The 18517-nt window shown below is 45.8% G+C and overlaps 1 long non-coding RNA gene across 2 annotated transcripts in view; it reads left to right on the top strand.

The window, feature by feature from the left end:
* Window positions 1-1058: 1058 nt before the first annotated feature.
* The window catches only part of Gm36920, a 75685-nt gene continuing 58226 nt past the window's right edge, over window positions 1059-18517 (top strand). Inside the window, exons 1-4 of one of the 2 annotated variants that reach the window (XR_387476.2) lie at window positions 1059-1150; window positions 2471-3141; window positions 7415-7481; window positions 9465-10665. This is a non-coding gene — a long non-coding RNA (predicted gene, 36920). Of the gene's footprint in view, window positions 1151-2470; window positions 3142-7414; window positions 7482-9464; window positions 10666-18517 lie in introns of those variants that run through there. The other variant, XR_001779484.1, reaches the window with a different exon arrangement.

Raw genomic sequence — 18517 nt, 5'->3', positions numbered from 1 at the left:
TTTCCTCTGGCCTTTCCCAGTTCCTCTTCACCATTTCCGAAGATTCTTTTCTCAGCTTTCTTGCTGTCCTCCAGGGGGCGCCATTCACTGCATTCCCCTATCATCCATGGTCACCAGTGGCCTCCAGCTCCTCCCCGCAAGGCATCTCTTAGCCTCTGCTCTTTCTGCACTAATTCAGAGGACAGGACTCTTGCTTCTACTCTGCCTGCACTCTCGGCAGGGTTGATGAGACCCAGGGACCATTTTTTTGTTTTGTTTTGTTTTTTCTGGAACACTTGCATCTTGTGCCTTGACTCCTCAGCCTCTAGACAGCTCCCCCGCCCCCACCTCAGGTTCTTGGTATGCCTTTCTTTACCTAACCCCTTCACAGCCATCACTTTATTTATAACTTATCCAGAGTTGACTTTCCCGTACAGGCAATATACAAATGCCCACGTTCTCACCAACAGATATCTAACGCTTTTAGCACCACCCTGCAGCTCATTGCTTAAATGAGTAATTACATTAGGGCCTTAGAACGGTTATCAGTTGGCGTTCCTGATCTAAGAATATTGGTTGTCGGAGCTATTTGCTCACGTGTGGGCGGTTTGAGGAGGCAAACTAGGACTGGTGAAGCTCCCAGGCCTTGGGATAATTGTCCCTGCTTCTGAAGGGACAGCAGGATGGAATGGTTGCGGGGATAGCTGGGGGCCAGCTGCCATTACCCACGAGGAACTGCGGGACCGGAGATGCAGTGTTTACAAAGGAGGGCAGCGATAATCCAAACGGCCACCTGGCAAGGCATGCAAATGAAATGAAATGAAAAAATCTCTAATAATATTAATTTACTGCCATCTGCCTAGAGCATAGTCGCAGGGCAGGGGAGACGGGGCTTCAGAGCTCGGAGACAGCTTTCCTTTCCAGTGTCTGTCTGTGTCTGTCTGGCAGTTGTAGGCGGATGGATACCAGGGTCAGGGCAATGGGGCTGACTTTGGTGCTAAATCACAAAGTGGGACAAGGTGATGAGGTTTGTACCGGATTTGTTTACAGGTTTGGCCAAACGCTGTTTTGTCTCCTTGTAAGAAGTATGGGAAATGAAACTGGTCTGAAGCAAGCATTCCCTCATGCCTGAAATGTTATTAACATTGCCGCGGAACACTTTTGTTGAAAGGTACAAATGTGTATCTTTGAGCCATTGATCTATCTCCAAGGTGAGGGGCATGTTCCCAAGGTACCAAATGTCATACGACTTTAGAGGGAGGGGCAGTTTGGTCACTACAGCTCAGACCTCTTTCCTCCTCGAGAATAAAACTGCTTTTCATTCACTACAGGTTAAATAACATAGGGCTGATAACAGATATTATATCAACCAGCCAAGTCTTTCAGGCAGGAGACACGCTGTTTCCCTCTGTGTCTAGGTGAAATGTGTTACCAAGTTTTCTTCTGGCTGGCCAGCAACCTGCGAGTGTCAACTGATGTCAGGGCACACCAACAGCATGGATCAGAGAAGGGGGAGATTAGATTGAAGGCTACTCTGCCATTTACTAACAGGGTGGTCTGGAACATGTTAGTAACCTCCCCAAGCCAGTGTTTACATTCATAAACAGTGACAATCGCAGGTCCACCAGGTCCAGGGGATACCTTTGAGGAGGTCAAATGGGTTTGAATGACCTCCGGAGTCAGAAAGAGTCGAGGTCAAAATCTCATTTTACTGAGATTTTACTGATCATGTGAGAGAGTGGCCTCCAAGCCCCTGGGTCTATAGAACAAGGAAAGCAATTGGTGGCGAGGTTTTTAGATTTTAAAAAGGTTACCTGAGGTAAAGCTCTTAGTAGGATGGCAGTGGAAAAAAATTTATGTGTGGGTCCAAAAAGCCGTGAGACTGGGGGAGCCAGTCCAGAGCAAGAATGAGGTCAAGACATGCCCAACCCCCCCCCCCCCCAAATCTTGTCCTGAGACCGGCAGGAGTAGGACTGTCTTCCTCCTCACTCTGGGCCTGCATGTCCCAGCGTGCACATGAGCCTATGACCCCCACCTCTGCCACCTTTGAGGTAGACACATAGCCTGGCGGTCACATAACAGGGTTAAGTTCCTCTCTCCCTGTAAGGAGGCCAGCAATCACCTGGCATTCCTCCCCATGCAAATGAAGCATTCATAGCACCTCAGCCCCAGCCAATGATGCACACATACCCCCAAAATTCCTACCCACTCCCCAAGGTTTATATAGCTCTTGTTACCCCCAATTGAGAGAGAGCAGTTTCACTGAAAACTGTCTCCTGGAGAGGCTATATATCCCACACTCATGCCTGCCTAGATCCTGCTAACCCACCCACCTGGCTAAGCATCATTCCTTCCAGTCCATCCAGGTGCCCTGAGGGCAGAAGCAGACTCAGGCCAGCACTCAGGATTTTGTTAGGACTGGGTATCCCTTGATAGGTAGTACTCTCAAGTTCTCTCTCTCTCTCTCCTTCTCCCCCCACCCCCTGCCCAGACCCTGCACAGTGTCCTTGAATGTGAGTGGAATCTGGGAATACGGTACACTATCATTCTTGTGATGCTGCTATATTCTACAGAAAATGGAAGCTTATTCCAATGGAACGCTGCCCCAGGGAAGCTCATCAGAGCAGTGCATTTGGTTCTATTGGCTCAGAAAGCAGAATCAGAGAGCAGCCTTCCAGTGGCCTGCCGAGAGACATGAACATTGCACAGACCTCTGGGAACATAACTGAAGGAGCCGTGGTGGCCTTGGGAGCTGAGTGTGACATCAGGCTGGCAGCTAGCAAGAACAACGTAGGGTACCTGCTCTACCATAGGAGCTGAATCCTGCCAACCGGCCAACGACTCTTGGCAACATAGCGGCGGCCTTTATTACAGCTTGGGAGACTCTAAGCAGAGGGACCCAGTTTATTTGGCCACATACTTCTGCTCTTCTGAAAGCCTGTGGCAATAAGTTAGCCTTGTTTTAGCTTCCTGTTTATGCTAATTGGTTCCCAGCGGCAGAATACTAATCTCCTCCCCAGACTTCCTCAGCACCTTTCTTCTGCCCTCTGATACACCCATCTCTTCTCTTAATTGCTGCTGGCTGCTGCAAAGCCCGACTGCATAAATCATTATAGTGCAGGATTTGGAAGAGTCTCTCTCCTTCAAGACTCCCTTTAGAAGGTAAATACCTTCCCTGACTGTGTTCTCCTGCTAATGGGCTGCCTAGAGTCCCTGGGAGGGAGTGGTTATAGACCCGGTGGCTTTAAAAAGGAGTAAAAATATCTTCATAGCCGAGTCTTTCCTGGAAGGCTTGACACATCCTGCGGAAGCTTTTTCTTCATGTTGCTTCCTGTTTGACACCATGAGTCTCTGTACAAAGGGCTTGCTTGAACCTGAGGCTAGACTAAGCCAAAATGATCCGTTGGGTGCTTTCAGTCTTATTAGGTATACGGTATACAGGGAAAAGAGACATTAAACTAGTAGTTACATAAACATGAGCTGATAAACTGCACTGTTCCTGTCTTTTACAAAGAGGATAGACTACTGGAGAATTTGAAGATGAGGATCCAAGGAAGGCTTTCCTGAGGAAATTACCATTATGAGACCAGGAGAATGAGTAGAAATTGACTAGGCTGAGAGATAGTAGACTCTTTGAGAACACCAGCCTGTGAAAAGAAAAGACCCTGAAGCAGGAAGAGATAAATTCATCATCTTGCTGGTAGAAGGTCTTGAAGGCCAATGTAAGTCTTCTGGCTTTTGGTGTACTTCTAAAAAAGGCGGTTCTCAACCCCAGACGTCTGTTTGATTGAATCCTTCCACTGTTAGTCTGAGGACAGGCCATTAAGGGATAAGACATCAGTGAGGCGGTAATGGCAGGATCTAGGCAGAAAGTAGTTACATTGAAGGTGGGACCGGGCTTTTCCGACAATGCGAATGGAATGGGAAATTTGTGACTCTCACTTCTTTGGCCAAATAGCCTAAAAACCTGTATTGCTCTGTAGACCTAGGTAAGGCTAGCAGAGGAGTGAGAGTCACTGGAAATACTCCAGAATGTTTCCTAACTGCTTGCCAGTTATTCATCCTCGTCATATGCCATCAATCTGCTGGGAGATGTGACTGAGGTCAGAGCAGCAGGGATTCTCCCACAATCCTTCCTAATGTCGAGGATGTGAGTCCCTACAGACGCAGCGCTAGCATCCGCTGGAACAGTCACAGATGGACAGTCACTGTGCAGACACAGAGGCAGCTGGTGTCTCTGCTGCTCGCTCCTGCCTCTGTTCTGAGTGATTCCAGCACCTTCTCTTACTTTGCCATCCACTCTGATTGATCTGAACACAATTTAATTATCATTCTCTATGGCAGAGTTGCTACGGATGGAGCTGCTGCTCTCTCTAAAGCACACGCATTTTCTAGCTTCTCCCTTCTAGATGAAAGAGGGTGTCCAGCTAGTCCCAGAGATGACCCCCGCCAATTTCCATTCTCACTCCCAGCACCCCCCCTGCTCCCTTCTCCCCACACCTATCCCTTATCCCCCCTCACCCTCTCTCCCACCCAGTTCCCTCTTTCAATCTACCCCTGGGTCTGTGGATTGTAGCATGGTTGTCCTGCTGATGACCAATTATAAGTGAGTACATACCATATGGAGGTGAACCCAGCTGAGGCTCCTACCAACAGGGGATATAGAGGCTGAAGTGGCTCCTATAGCCAGGCAGGACTTCAACTGGAAGGGGACATCAATCCACCCACAAAATCTTCAACCCAAAATTTGCCCTGCCTACAAGATGCACAGGGAAAGAGACGGAGCAGAGACTAAGGAAACAGCCAGCCAATAACTGGCCCAACTTGAGACCCACCCCATATGAGAGCACCAACCCCTGACATTATTAATGACACTCTGCTATGCTTGCAGACAGGAACCTAGTGTAACTGTCTCCTGTCAGGCTTCACCCAGCAGTGGATGGAAACAGGTGCAGCGATTCCTAACCAAACATTAGGCAGAGCTAGGGAAGTCGTGAGGGTGGGGGCGGGGATAGAATTGGGCAAGGCAGAAGGGTCAAGGACCCCACAAGAAGACCCACAGAGTTAACTAGCCTGGGCCCATGGAGGCTCACAGAGACAGAAGCACCAACCAAAGAGCATGCAGGGGCTGGACCTAGGCACATTTGGAGCAAATGTGCACCTTGGTCTTTAGGTCCCCTAACAACTGGAGCAGGGGCTGTCATTGGATCCTCTTTCCCTAGCTGGACTGGCTGGGCCTCGGTGGGAGAGGATGCACTCAGTCCTGCTGGGACTGGATGTCCCAGGGAGGGTGATACCCAAGGGGGGCTTCCCCTTCTCTGAGGAGAAGGAGAGAGGGTAGTGGGGGGGGGCTTGTAGTGGTAGAAGTGGGAGGAGAGGAGAGAGTGGGGCTGTGATTGGGATGGAAAGTAAATTTTACAAAAATCAAATTAAAGAAAAAGAAGGACAGAAGGTGGATAGATCCTCTCAGAGTCTCTCCTTTGTGACTAAACGGCTGCCATCTAGGATCTTGATCGGGTTGGTTTTCTCTGCTAGTTAAAGAATTAAATGGCAGGAAAGACCTCAGATGCAAGTGGCAGTAAGTAATATGCTTTATTATAAGTGGAGAGAGAGGGGGAGGGGGAGGGAGAGAGCACATAGAGAGAAATACTCCCTCAAAAGCAGAGAGGGGACCAAAGTCTGTTTTCCCCTGGAGAGCTGGGATTTTAAGTGGTCTGGTGGCTGGGGATGAGCCTACTTGGGTAATGACAGCCTGGATTCTGGAAGGGAGTCCTGTCTCATCTGGCTCAGGCAGGTAGCAATTGATGCATCCTTTGTCTTGTCTGCATGTAAGAAGTATAGGAAAAGGGGGCTGGCTCCACCTCTCTCTTCCTCCTTACTCACTGCTCCTCAGACGATAGAATGAAAAGCTGTCTGATTATCTCCCTAGACCACGCCTTGCTAACTGACGGGGTTTATTCAGCCTAGCCACCGTGCCCAGAGGGGCTTCCTCCACCAGGCCTCCATTGCTAAGGCCCAGGCTCCCGCTCTGCACTTTGTAATGGTCATGTGAGGTCACCTGGGTCCTCATCAGTGACTGGCCAGGGAGCATACACTACAGGTTCCCTTGCCACTTGCAGGAGGGGAGCAGGCTGACTGTGGAGGGAGTTTTGCCACGCTGGGTAGACTGGCCATGGTGAGAGTTCCACCATGCTGGGTGGACTGGCCATGGTGGGAGTTCTGTCATGCTGGGTGGACTGGCCATGGTGGGAGTTCTGCCATGCTGGGTGGACTGGCCATGGTGGGAGTTCTGCCATGCTGGGTGGACTAGCCATGGTGGGAGTTCCCCCATGTTCCTCTCTGTGTGCAGAAGCACTTGGCCAGTGCATCCCTCACTGTCCTCTGTCTGGGTTCCCCAAGGGTCACAGATGGCAAGGGGGAGTCACAAAACGGAGAGCCCTAGCATCCCTGGTATTTCCCCCCTGCTAACCTTCTGCGTGCCTCCCTTCTTTTTACTAGAATCAATCATTCTACCTCCCCACTCCTTCTTCAAAATAAGTTTACGAGAATGCAGAGAAATACTCATTTGTTAATGATAATCCTTTTGGTTTCAAGTAACAACAACAAAAAAAATTATGTGAGATTTTTCTAAAGGTAGAGGCGAAATTAATTTTGAGGAAACTGGTTTGCTTCAGACTCCAGTGCAAGAGATGTCCTACTTCAGACATACACCAGCACCAGAGCTGCCGAAGCAGCCAGGAGTTTCCTTTCCACTTCTGGAGTGGGGGGGGGGGGGTCACACGTTCCAGTCTGTGCAGGGGAGGCTTGGATTGCTTCTCTCATCCTGACCCTTCTCAAGGGAGCAGCAAACCATTAGGGAACAAACAGCACACAGTCGTATAATGTGGGGTGTTAGTCAGGGTGCTCTAGAGGAGCAGACTGATAGAAGGAATACCACAGACACACAGACACACAGAGATACATAGACACAGACACACAGAGATACAGACACATAGACACATACACACAGACAAAAGCAGCCACATAGACACACAGAGATACAGACAGACACATAGATACACACACACACACAGATGCTGACACATAGACACAGATAAAGACAGACACACAGACACAGGAGATGCATACAAAGACAGACAGGCACACACGCGCACACACACATACACTCACACAACACACACACACAGAAAGTACTTATTAGAGTGGTTTACAGGCTGTGGTCCAGCTAGTTCAACAATGGCTGTCTACTAGTAAAACATTTAAAAATCCAGTAGTTGTTCAATCCACAAGATTGGATGTCTCAGCTGGTCTTCAGTCCACACCAGAATCTCCCCCAAAAGTAGGCTCTAATGCCAGAGAAGGAATGGACTTGTTAGTGAGAGAGAGGGCAAGCAGACAAAAAAATGTTTGTCTTTCTTCTCTGTCCATTTTACAGGCTGCCAGAAGAAGGTGTGGCCCAGATTAAAAGCAGATCTCCCCACCCCAAAAGATGCAGATTAAAGGTGGGTCTTCCCAATTCAGCTAATATAACAACAACAACAATAATAGTATCCCTTTAGTCTAGAAAAAATTCCCATTCCATGGGTGTGATCAATGGCTTGAATTTTAGTTAATTCTAGACAAAGTTAAGATAACAACCAGGAATAGCCATCACAGAAGGAGTGACCAAATGTTTGTCAAATGATGACAATAATAAAGTGTCATATAAGGGTACACTATGTGGTACCCTTGGGAGTATACTCAAAGAGACACAAAAGCAAAGTCCCTTCTCTCTAGCTGGAATGCAGTCCCCGAATGTCCAAGGGGTTTGTTGTTTCATGCAAGCCACAGCTGGTCTGAAGTCACTATGTGAAGCAAAAAAGCAGCCCTCAGGAGTCCAGGTAGGATGCAGAACTGAACCAGGATCTTGGCACATGGCACATAGAATGTGTAGGGATGCTGCTGCAGAGACAAAGGCTGGAACACAAAGGCTCTGGGAAAGGGATCAACAGACCAGGCCAGGGCTTCAGTGTCAGCAAGGAGCTGTAACCTCTGGCCCTGTGCCTGAGTCAGAGCACCCCTGGATCTTCCCCCATCTGCACTGCTGACACTAGAAGCTGGAGAGCTCTTTTGTTTGCAGTATCCCTCCAGTGCCTTTTAATGGGAAAGCTCTCTGTGGCTTACATTCTGAAGGAAGGATGCTTAATGGAATCCTATCCGTTATGCAGAACACAGACTGCAGAGCAATTTTGGATCTGGGGAGCAACAAATTGCTACTGGATATAACTCCCAGCAGTCCTCCACTAAGAATGATTCATTCCCACACTAGTCAAATCCAGAGAACAGTAGCCATCCAGGAATTAAGGGGGGTGGTGGTGAGAAACAGAATTACTGTTTCATGCATGTAACTTTTGAAACTAAGGTCTAAAGACACACGAATGTGATAGCTGCACAACTATGTATGTGTAACTAATTCACTAAATTATATACACAGAATGGTGAAGATGGCAAGTATCACTTTTGTCACAATAAAACCCCTGGTTAGGAGCTGCTGAGGAGATGGTTCAGTGGGTAAAGTGGTTGTCATGCAAGCACGAGGATCAGAGTTCAGATCCCAGCACCCACAGAAATGCTGGGTAAGGAGCTGCTTGCAATCTCATTGTTCGGGAGGCAGAGACAGGAGATTCCTGGAGCACGCCAGCTAGCAAGCATAGCTGAATTGGAAAGCTCTGTGCTCAAGTGAAAGACTCTGCCTTAATGTGGTGGAAAATGACTGAGGAAGACATCCAACCTCAGCCTCTGGCCTCTGGCCAATCATATGCATGAGCACCCTCATACACGTATGCACCGCTGTCCATTGAAACACACACATGCGCACGCACACACACACACATGCACGCACACACACGCACACATGCACACACGCTGGTAATTCACAGTCACCCCGTTCCTCTCTCAGAACTGTTTCTCTCTCTGTTGTCTTCATCATTTCTGTTTCAGTCCACACACTAAAGTGTGGTCCTTAATGGCCTCTCCATCTGCCCCCCACCCTTTAAAATACCAAAACACCAGACTGTGTGCTCTCAGAATTATCTCTCAGATTCTGTTGGCTTTGGTCACACACTTTCCATAGGGTGTCTGTGCTTTGCCCCACACTCACTTGGACCATCTGAGCCAGTACTGTCTAGTATAGACTTGCTCTCGGATTATTTATGTGGGTTTTGGAAAGCAGGAGAGAAAGGTGGAGGAGCCTATTGATCGAATGAGAGGGATCATTTGATGCTTTCTTCTCCCTCAAGTCTTCCCGCTAAGAATGCTAGGAAATATAAACAAATAAATATTTTTTAAAATCTGCATTAAAAACAAAACCAATGCTCCAAATGACACCCGATCAAGCAAATATGCCTTTCCCTCGTTCTCCCCATGCTAGTAGCCTGAATTAATAAGAGACATGTAGCCAAATAATATTTATCAAGCTCATTAATCTAGATTTGTTTTTTCTTAAGAGGCTACAAAACCGTAGAAGCATTTACACATACTGCAAGATGTGAGACTTATGTTAAGAGACTGGGAATCAACACTGGCGGTTACAGCGGTTGTCATCTTCTGCCTTGCTGCCGTCTTCCTCGGCTGATAGATATTCCAGTCAGGTGCCTCAGAGGCACACTGGTCTGTATCCTGACAGGCAATGTGCATATTGGCTCCAGATGACTGGATGGAAGAATGCAGCCGTCCTCCAAGCTGTAAACACAAGAGTGTGGCATCTATTCGCTTGGGTCTCCTCCTTGGCTGTCGTCATATCAATATGTGGTGGGTTTTCTAAGGAGAATTCCATCCATATCTGTCTTTGTATGCAGAATCCAGGAAGTCTGGGCTTTCTCACTGGCTTGGTTGCAGACACACCGAACATGGGCGAGTTGCCTCCGTCTTTGTCTATGCCTCTCACCCTCACCCTCAGACAATGTCTGCAGAATGTTGGATGGTCCTTGCTGGTACGCAGTATGTACTTGCAAACTGTTCAGGTTTTCTTTTCTGTCCTAAATTTCTTATTCTTTTTTCTTAGAGAAACCTAGTTTTAATTTTAAAGCATCTTAAAGCACGGGCGCGTGACAATACAAACTCATTTTAGTTTTAGAAGGTATTTTTAAATAAAAAGTCCAGTCCGATGGCATGCTCCAGAGGTACAGCTTGACATTTTCCTCTGATGCAAATGCCCACAATAACAATTTACCATCGCCTTAATTTTTATGATCAAGCCCAAAGGATGTATGTATTGTGTCCCTTTAGAAAGATAAGGCTCTTGGCTTATTTGTACTCCACCCTTAAAAACTGCCAGATTTTTTTTTCTGTTCTTTGAAACACTTCTAGAGATGTAAATGGTACCTCCAACCTTCTGTCTCCCAGTTTATTACCTTGGCAACACTTCTTGCTGTTCCTCTAAGACAATAGGAGGTTTAACAGCTCGGCCTTCCTGTCCCATCTCTCCCTTATGGCTACTCATAGATTGGCTTCAGTTCATCAGATAGTTAATTTTACATGGTCAAAATTCATATAATGTTTACAATATTTTATGCACTCACTTGCTTTTTCTGTGTTTTGGTTGTTTTTGAGGTTTAGAAATAGAATTTCTAGTATTTTTGTTAAGAGAATATTATATAATATGTAACAAGTGTCATTCTGTTCAAATAAAAATATGTATTGATTACATTCTCTGAGCCAGACACTGCTCTAAGTACTATGGATAATTTATAAACATAACAATATCTCTGCCTAGACAGAACTTGCTCTTATTTTAATTTTGTATTTTATTTATATTTATGTGTATGTGTATGTGTACTCCACATGAGTGCAGTACCTGAAATGGCCAGAGGAGGGCGACAGATTCCCTGGAGCTGGGGTTATGGGTGGTTGTGAATGACCTGATGTGGATATTCCAAAGACAACTCAAGTCCTCTGTAAAAGCAGCAAGAGCTATTAACTGTGGAGTCATTTCTCCATAAATTACACTTTTAACATATGTGATGCAACAAAAGCCACCTTGAAGGAAGCCTCCCCAGTCACTATATCTGTGTGGGCTTCCATCTTGGGCTCCCAGCCTCCATATTGCAAGGAACAAACTTTTCTTCTTACTAAGCTCCCTAGTTTACAGCGTTTTATAAGAGTATCTCGAAGGCACCATGTGACACCATGAGAATCTGAAAAGCCAACCACAGAATGGGGAAAATAGTTGCAGGTCCTATGTAACAAAGGATTTCTATCAAGAAGGTTAAAAGGACTCTTGCCAGCTGATAATAATGTTCAGATTCTAGTTTTTAAATAAGCAAAGAATCTGAAGAGATTTTCAAGAGAAATTCCCCCCCCCCACGCGCAACAAGAAAGCTAGAAGGTGTCCACCATCAACCAACAGGAAAGTGCACATGAAGACCACAGTGAGAAATAATATCACACGCAGTATGGCTCGAATACGGAGAGCTAATAGTCAGAGCCAAGGAGGCCACGTAGAAACTGTAAACTCCTTATTATTGTTGGGTGATTAGAAACAGTGCAGCAAATTCAGAAGTCTGGTGGTTCCTCACAATGTTACACAGAGTTGCCAGAGAGTCTATTCCCCAGCACATTTAAGCCAGCCTTGCATGCAAAAGACCTTGTATGTAAATACAAGAAACTACTTCAAAAGATCCATGCTGCATTTTACTTACATAAAATGTCCAGGGCTGGAGAGACGGCTCAGCATGTAGCCTGTACACCACTGATCAGACTGTACAGCACTGATCAGAATTTGGTTCCAAGCACCTACATCCAGAAACTCACAAAGCACCGTAACCCTAGCTCCAGGGCACTGGTGCCTTCCGGGGCACCTTCGTACAAGTGCACAGACACACACAGCTACATGTAATTAAACATAAAATTTTTAAACAATCTTAAAAATATAAAATGACTATACACATAGATGAGTGAGTTGCTGTCCAGGGCTAGGGTTGGGTGGGAGTCGGGGTGTCAGGCTTAGTGTGATGCATTAAAAAGTACAGTGCCTGTGTTCAGAGATGAAAATCTCACACGGTGGCAGCACCCCACAGCTCCCTAATATACTGCAGCCCATTGAGCTACACACGTGTAGGAAAGAGTTGGATGAGGAGGTATTGCTAAGTAAAACCTAAGAATACTGTGTCTTCTTATGCAGGTAGACTTGGCTTGGTTTCTTCCTGGTTGTGTGACATTACAAAGGTATCCATTTTCTCTACAACTACATTTCTGCACAATGTTCTCTCCCAGGCTTTCTCTCTCCCTCTTTCTCTGTCTCACGTCTGCCTGTCTGCCTGCCTGTCCATCTCCCTCCCTCTCTCTCACTCTTTCTCTCTCTCTCTGTTTTTCTGTCTCTCTTCCTCTCTATTTCTGCCTGTCTCTGTCTCTCTGTCCATCCCCCTCTCTGTCCCTCTCTGTTTCTCTCTATCTCTCCCTCTCTCTGTTTCTGTCTCTGACTCTCTCTCTCTCTCTCTCTCTCTCTCTCTCTCTCTCTCTCTCACACACACACACACACACACACACACACACACACACACAAGCTGGGAAGGTTGAGGAAGCAGGACATATGAGGTGAGTCAAAGGCTTCCCCCTCCCGCCTCTGTATGAGCCCTTAGTCACCAGCTGTCCCAGGAAAAGGCAGATCTAGTTCCATTTTGTCATCTTTGCCTCTGTGCTTTGAAGACAGATCAAACACACTGAGGGAACAATTAATTAGTAGTCTATCATCTTCACTCAGCCTTTGCTTTCTCTGAGTGTCATGGATCCCAGGCTTGTGGCCGTATAGCCTTCAGATTTGAAGTGTAAGCAGGGATAATAAATGACAAAGATTAACTTCAAAAAAGTCTCTCATCGTTTTGATGTTCTACTCAAGGTTGTGGGACATCATGGACCGGGATAGGCAGTGATCAAGTACAGACTCACGAGAGGGAGCCTATCACAGATGTGGAGGGGGCAAGTGGTACTAAAGAGCTGGTTGACTTTGGCAACGATCAAGGAAAGTAACCATCCCAGTATAATATAGAATCCAGATGAAATCAAATCAGCCAGCAATTCTAGTTAGAGAGATCAGCATAAACACTTCAAAAATAACCAAGCAAAGAAACAGAGGCTTCAGGGAACAGCTATTGTGACAGGCATAGCAATCTCAGAAGCCAGATTCCCAATAGCGTGTTCTATTTCAGGCCAAGCCAACCTGAGATTAAAGGTCTAAGATCACAGCCCACTGCACCTACAAATCTATAGTTATCAATAAAGGGCTACTCAGTAAGGAAGGTTCATTCCCAGCCACCTTTCTTACCTACTTCACTACAATATCAAATTGATTCTTATTGAGAAAACACCAAGGAAGCTGTAGCCAGCATCTGGGCTGGAAAAGAACCCACTCTACTGTGGCAGCATAGCGCCATAGCTTGCCACAGGTGGCTCTTAGCAAATGACCATAAGTAGAATAATCATGTTTTTAAACAAGGCAGTGATACAATGCTCACAGCAAGCATTTATGAAGAACTCCCCAGAACCCAAAATTCAGCACAGCTCATGCCTAACTCATGGACTCCTAAACAGATCCCTACAACTAATATTTCCATAATGCACAAGAGAAATCTTATTTTTGGCAATTCTCTACACTGGGGCCAAAGTAAGCAAAGATCCTATATGTAGTTATAAAAATGTATTTTATTTTCCATCTGAGTTCCTTTTCCACAAATTCTTCATCTTCTTTCTTTTTTACGGTATCTTGGGGTTTTCCAGTCCCTTTATTTGTAAGTCCCCATTCTTTCGGGGACACAGCCTGAGCCACACCACTTATTCCCCTATGGTCAGGTCATTGCATCCCAGGATTATTAATACCACATCCAGTGTTCATTTTCGTCCTTCCTCTTGGCTGTCAGGTGCATTTGAGGCTATTGGAGAAGCACAGCTGTGGGCCTCTTCTTTTCCATAACTACATCAATCTTGGTGGCTACTCCTAGTGACACAGCTTTTTCTTTTTCTTCTGTTTCTCTCTTTTTTAAGATTTATTTATTTAGTATATATAAGTGCACTGTAGCTATCTTCAGACACACCAGAAGAGGGCATCAGATCTTATTACAGATGGTTATGAGCCACCATGTAGTTGCTGGGATTTGAACTCAGGATCTCTAGAAGAGCAGTCAGTGCTCTTAACCACTGAGCCTTCTCTCCAGCCCTTCTTTTTGTTTTTCTGAGACAGGGTTTCTCTGTGTAGCCCTGGCTGTCCTAGAACTCACACAATAGACTAGGCTGGCCTTGAACTCAGAGATTTGCCTGTCTCTGTCTCCCTAGTGCTAGGATGTCAGCCACCACCGCCTGGTTTTACTGACATCGCTTTAAATGTAATTTTTTAAGTCACATTTCCATTCAGAACTTTGTCCTAGAACTGTACACACACACACACACACACACACACACACACACACACACACACGTTTAGTTGCCTGCGTTATAACATCTGTTGAATGTTTTTGTCTCAATTTGGTCATACTCCTGTAACAAAATGTCTTCAGCTGAAAATTTTATATACAACAGAAATTTAATGGCTATGATTCTATAGTCAGGAAAGTGCAAGACAAGTCACCAACAGATCTAGCAGTGACATCTGTTTCTTGCTTCTGTGTCCCTTACATTGTGGAAGGGCTAGACTAGTTCTCTTGGGCTCTTTTTATAAAAACATCAATCCCATTCATGAAAGTGCATCCCTCCATGAATCGCTAGGATGTAGATCTGGGTTGAGTGTGCTCTCCCAGGGTTTAAGTGTATTATGGCGTGACCTAACCACTCCCACCCAAAGCTCTTCTTTTTAATAGAATCGCATTAGCAATTAGCTTTCAACATATGGATTTGGGAGAGCACAAACCTTCAGACCACAGTTCCATCTATGAGACATAAAATCTAATCCTATTAGGATTGAAACCAAAGGTGTAATTCTTTCCAGCCAAACTGCTACCCCCAAGTGCCAGTAAACTGAGCCTCCTTCCTGGCTCTCTGGGTCAAGTTCTCTGTCCATTTTTCACACTTTCTCTCATTATCCTATATGCTTGTGACTAAGTCTCACGGCTCCACCATAGATGTAAGCCCTAATTTAGTACTTTATCACCTCCTCAGCTATTGGAGTCCAGGCCAAGCCTTCAGTGCCTCACCAGGACTGTTGAAAGCTCACTTGCTTTGTTCCTCCAGTGCTATTGATTTGGGTCCATCTTTGGAACGCAGTGAAAAGTCTTCCAATGGCTCCAAGCAGCTCTTTTCTTTTTAAAATTTCTTAAGTCCTGTGCGCTGTGTGGGTTCCCTGATGCTGCTCAGCTGAACTGCTGATCTTTGTCATCTCTGGTCGTTGTCTCCAACAGGTCCTCTAGAGCTTTTTTGACATTGTTCTCTTTGCTGCATTTGGAATTACCAGTCATTTTCTTCCATATAAGGATCTGGAACCTTCTTCTGCAGGTAGATAGATACTGGCATCCTTTTCTACGTTGGGGACAATGCTTAGAAGTCACCTTAGGAGACAGACTGTAAGGACTATATCAGTTCCACATTCCTGGTCCCATTCTAATCTTGGCTTATTGAAGGTCTTGGTAGTTATGGCCACTTCATCATGTTGCCTTGCTCATCACTGGTCACTTCCTATTTACGCTAAGCCAAAAGAAGGCAGAAACCTTCAGTTATTCAGTTCACGAATATTGGTCAGGATTCTCCTGAGGAAGCCAACTTAGAACGTGTGGAGAGCCGCACCCGCAATCGCCATTACAAGATGGCGCTGGCTTCCGCTGTGCCTGAGTTGCCTTTTTCAGTAAACAAGCAGTGTGCGCATGTGTGAGAGTGTGTTCGCGCCAAGTCACGGCCCATCCCGGGACATGCTAATGAGACTCTGAGCGATCAGCCAATCAGGTGTGGACACGCCACACTAAGGTGTATATAAGCAGCGCCTTTTTGGGGCTCGGGGGTCTTCCTCCTCATCACGCTGATGCTAGCGCAATAAAGATTGACTGCAGAAGGATCCGGTTGTCAGCGTGTGTTCTTGCTGGCAAGACGATAGCGCGCGGGACAAGAATGGGTAGATATTACAAAGTCGATTTATCAGATTGGCTTACGAGATATGGGCTGAGTTGTCCAACCACGGCTCTGGGCACACTGGTAGTTTCTCACTCCACTGGGATGAATGCCCCAGAAGTTCCAATCTGGCACTGAAAACCTAGAGGATTCCTGGAGAGCTGCTGGTCTTCAGTCCACGTTAGAAGGTTCTGGCATTAAGATGTCAGTAGAAGCAACAGAGGATATGCTCTCACCAATACAGATGAAACATTGGCAAGAAAAAGAAAAAAGCTACCATTTTCCCTCAGAGCCCTAGGCCACTGCTGGCAGATGCTGCTTGCTTTGTGGGGACAGTCCTTTCCCCTCATTTAATCTTTCCTGGAAATGCCTTCACAGATCCATCCAGAGGCACGTCTTCTAGTTGACTCACGATCCAATTAAGTTACAATCAAGATAAACGACCACAACTATAATAAACCAACACCACATACAGTGGCTGCTGTGGTTGAATAAATGAATGCATGAGGTTAATTCAGGCCCCCTCCTATCAGGGAGCTACTTTTATTGAAGACTTAGCTTTCTTTGCATACACAAAGGCATCTCTCCTCTCAAGGACTTTTCGACCTTAGATACAGGAACAGTGAACGCATCCTTGTAATTGTTCTTTACAAATTCCATGACCCCAGCTTCATATTTATTTATCCGGAGCCATTTCTCTGAGGATACACTTAGTGGCCAGAGTTAATGATTAAAAGGCTGACCCTATTGCCCTGGTTTGGGCAGGGTCCTGGAGGCATTCATCATTATGGCCACAACATTTCCTACAGCATGACTAACATCCTTTTGATACCCATATAAGAAGAGAAACTTCTCCCTCTCCCCATTCCCGCTCCTCCTTCTAATTCTTCATCTCCAGCCCTGTCCTCCCCATGGTCCTGGCAAAAAATCCTGGAGAACTGAAAACACTGGATCCACACAATTTTTTGACACAGACTTAAGAGCTTTTTTTCCTTTAAAGCCACACCAGGCATATCCCCTTCTAATATATATGTATCAGGCATAATACCTTCTAATATGCAAATACCATGCATATTTCCTAATGTGCACACACCAGGCATATCCTCTTCTAATATGCACACACCAGGCATATTCTCTTCTAATGTGCACAAGCAAGGCATATCCTCTTCTAATATGCATATACCAGGCATTCCCCTCATTACTATGTATACACCAGGCATATCCCCCCTCTAATGTGAGTACAATGAGCATCACTCTATCTGCTGTTAAGCTCTAATTGCATGGCTGACCTCATGCCAAATGCATGGACAGTCATATGAAGGAATTTGCTGAAGAGACCAAAACTTTGTTTTGCTTACTGGCTGTTTTTTAACCTTTGTCCATTGAACAACCTTTAGAGACTGTGTTCTCTCTCTGCACAGCATTGCACAAGGTCAAGCTCCCATTAGTGAGCCTCCGGCTTACATTATTCTTCTCCTGTTTTGACATTAATGTGGCTCTGCTTGATTATGGTAAATAAATGAATTTCAGTGAGTTCCTGTTTCCAAGGAAAAGGGGCTCTACTGACACCCCACCCATATCCCTGCACTTATCCTGCAGGTCACCTGCCGGTGGAGGCTTACACACACACACACACACACACACACACACACACACACACACACACACACACACACACACACACACACTTTGGTGGCTTCCTGTGGCTCCTGGGGGAATTGTATAGCTGCAGGCCTAAATCTAGCTATCTTCCATATACACCAAGGAATGAGGCAACCCATGCTGCCTTGCATGGGAAGGATTTGGAGTTGATGGACAAACAATTTAGCTTTCTGTTCCACCAGGGTTCTAAGCTGTGTTTAATCGACTTCCTTAGACGCCCTCAGAAGTAGCAAGCTTTAGCTGCCGCCAGTGATCATAACCTATTAGTAACTCCTGATGGTTGGTTTTGATGTCTTTCATGGCTTATGCATCCCTTCAATGTCCTGGAACTGACTTCCAAACTAGGCAAATTATACAGAAATTCTTTTATCAGATTCTGACTTGAGGGAGCCTGAACAGAACTGGAGACCTATATTGCCATTGATGGGTACTGCTCCAGGCTACTCTTTGGAAGAATAAGAGATTGAGTACAGGGTGTCTGAACAGATATTGCCATCTCGAAACTGTGACTAGATGCATGGCCTGGAACAGGGGGACATGGGTGGGTAAAGCCTTTTATCACTCAGATAATGAAATGACTTGCTGGTTGGTACATGCTAAAGACCTGGCACTTACCTCTTTATGTCACCTTACGGATTGTGTAAGTTATCAACACAAGTAACAGCCACACATACTATCTATAGACGATAACACAAAGAGTGAGCTTCTCAACTCCCTTCCTCCACTCCAGTACCAAGTAGCCCAGGGAAAGGTCCTCTTACCCACAAGTAAGATGAGTTTCCCCACATCAATTAATATAATCAATAAAATCTCC

Source organism: Mus musculus, chromosome 1 (assembly GCF_000001635.26).
Source record: "Mus musculus strain C57BL/6J chromosome 1, GRCm38.p6 C57BL/6J".
Lineage (NCBI taxonomy): Eukaryota > Metazoa > Chordata > Mammalia > Rodentia > Muridae > Mus > Mus musculus.
This window is presented reverse-complemented; position numbering and strand designations above follow the sequence as displayed.